Below are 3162 nucleotides of genomic sequence, written 5' to 3' on the forward strand. Positions count from 1 at the left end.
AATAGATAGGGTCTATTAACTAGGTATGTGGGCAACCAAGAGAAATGGCAAGAGCTTGTATTGTTTTCAGGGCCAACAACTTATAAGGAGGTACCTCACATATGGCACTGGGATTTTTGTTTAACCAGCTATGGAACTACCTAAACTGGGAGATGGAAAGAAACAAAGGAAGAACAACTTTTATCACTCTCTCGAACTAAGGAGTACTTCTCCCAGGCACAGTGGAAGCCTCCATAATACTTGTAACATGAGCAGGGGCCCTGCTTGTTGTTGGGTTTTTGTCCTCCCACCAGGTACCCCCAGATGTTTAGCCCCAAAGAAAATCACACATAGGTCTCCATAAAGTATAAGCTGATTGGCCCATTAGCTCTAGCCTCTCACTGGCTAACTCTTACATCTTGATTAACCCATTTTTCTGATCTATATTAGCCATGTGGCTCAGTACCTTTTTTCAGTGGGGCAGATCCCATCCTGCTGCCTCAGTGGTCTGGGCAGGAGTGGGAGGAATTAACTTCCTCCATCCCAGAATTCTCCTGTTCTCATTACATCATTTCTACTTCCTGTCTGGTTTTCCCGCCTATATTTCCTGCCTGGCCAATCAGCGTTTATTTATAACATGATTGACAGATTACAGACAATTCTCCTGCATCAATACTAAGCTCTAAGATTCAATGCCCACAAACATATTTACTCAGCAGTGGAGACAAAAAGTTCTTGATAAAAACCAATAAAGTCTACAAGCAAGCCTCAGAAGTATAACACAAAATCAAATTGATTAAAAATAGCCTAGAAAAAACTTTTAAAAATTAAATACACTGAAAAAAATTCTTCATTCACCAATAAAATGACATGATGGCTGACATCCAATAAAAATTATGAGGCATTAAAGAGAACATAAAATACATCCTGCAATGAGGATAAAAATGAACCATTTAGGAAAGATCTCCTATGCTCTTGGATAGGAAGACTCAACATAATAAAAATGGCAATCTTACCGAAGGCAATCTATAGATTCAATGCAATCCCCATCAAAATCCCAACACAATTCTTCACAGACCTTGAAAGAATAATAATCAACTTCATATGGAAAAACCAAAAACCCAGGATAGCCAAAACAATCCTATACAATAAAAGTACTTCCAGAGGCATTACCATCCCTGACATCAAGCTCTATTACAGAGCTACAGTAATGAAAACAGCTTGGTATTGGCATAAAAACAGATGTTGACCAATGGACTTGAATTGCAAGACCCGGTTATTAATCCACACACCTATGAACAGCTGATTTTTGACAAAGAAGCAAAAAAGATACAATGGAAAAAAGAAAACATCTTCAACAAATGGTGCTGGCATAACTGGATGTCAACCTGTAGAAGAATGAAAATAGATCCATGTCTGTCGCCATGCACAAAACTCAAGTCTAAATGGATTAAGGATCTCAATATAAATCCGACCATACTGAACCTGATAGAGGAGAAAGTGGGAAGTAGCCTTCAATGCATGGGCACAGGAGACCACTTCTTAAATATAACCCTAGTAGCACAGACAATAAGAGCAACAATAAATAAATGGGACCTCCTGAAACTGAGAAGCTTCTGTAAAGCAAAGGACACATTCAGTAAGAAAAAAAGGCAGCCTACTGAATGGGGAAAAAAAATCTTTGCCAACCCCATCTCAGACAAAGGACTGATCTCCAAAATATATAAAGAACTCAAGAAATTAAACATTAAAATTCTAAATAACCCAATTAAAAAGTGGTATACTCAGCTAAACAGAGAATTCTCAACAGAAGAATTTCAAATGGCCAAAAGATACTTAAGGACATGTTCAACTTCCTTAGCTATTAGGGAAATGCAAATCAAAACAACTCTGAGATATCTACCATCTTACTCTGTCAGAATGGCTAAGATCAAAAACACTAATGACAGTTTATGCTGGAGAGGATGGGGAGCAAGGGGAACACTCATCCATTGCTGGTGGGAATGCAAACTTGTGCAACCACTTTGGAAATCAGTGTAGTGGTTTCTCAGAAAACTTGGAATCAACTCAGGATCCTACCTCAGGATCCAGCAATACCACTCTTAGAAATATACCCAAAAGATGCTCAATCATACTACAAAAGGATTTGTTCAGCTATGTTCATATCAGCATTATTTGTAATAGCCAGATCCTGGAATCAACCTAGATGCCCCTCAACTGAAAAATGGATAAAGAAAGTGTGGCACATCTACACATTAGAGTACTACTCAGCGGTAAAAAATAATGACATCTTGAGTTTTTTATGCAAATGGATGGAATTAGAAAACACTATCCTAAGTGAGGTAACCCAGACCCAAAAAAAACTGAATATGGTATGCACTCATTCATTAGTGGATTCTAGCCATAAACAAAGGTCATTAAACCTATAGTTCATGATCCTAGAGAAACTAAGTAATAAGGTGAACCCAGAGAAAAACATATATAGACCCACCTGGAAATTGGAATCAGACAAAAATTTGAGAGCAGGGGGGCAGGTGGTAGAAAGAAGGGGAGAAGGAGGGGTTGAGGAGAACTTGAGGGAATGGGATAGTAGAGATGGAGGAAAGACAGATATGAGAGCAAGGAAAGAGATATCTTGATTAAGGAAGCCATTATGGAGTTAGCAAGAATCCCGGCTCTAGAAAAGAACCCATAGGGATGACCCCAGCTAAGATTCTAAGCATTAGAGAGGGTATCTGAACTAGCCTTACCCTGTAGTCAGACTGATGATTATCACCATAGAATCTTCGTCCAACAACAGATAGGAACAGAGGCAATGACCCACATTGGAGCACTGGACTGAGCTCCCAAGATCCAGTTGAAGAGTGGAAGGAGTGAGAATATGAGCAAGGAATTCAAGACCATGAGGGGTTCATCCACTGAGACAGTTTGTTTGAGCTAAAGAGGGCTCACCAACTCCAACTGGACTGGGAGTGAACAAGCATGGGGACAACCAAGCCCCTTTGAAGAGGGTTGAAAGTTGGGGCAGACTGTGAGGCCACTGATAGTGACACTGGGATTTGTCTCTACTGCATGGACCGGCTTCTTGGGATTCTATTCCCTATGGATGTAAACCTTGCTTAACCTAGATGTAGTAGGAAGGGCCTGGGACTTTCCATAGGGTGGGGTGCATGGCCCTCTCTT

This window comes from Microtus pennsylvanicus, chromosome X, assembly GCF_037038515.1.
Source record: "Microtus pennsylvanicus isolate mMicPen1 chromosome X, mMicPen1.hap1, whole genome shotgun sequence".
Lineage (NCBI taxonomy): Eukaryota > Metazoa > Chordata > Mammalia > Rodentia > Cricetidae > Microtus > Microtus pennsylvanicus.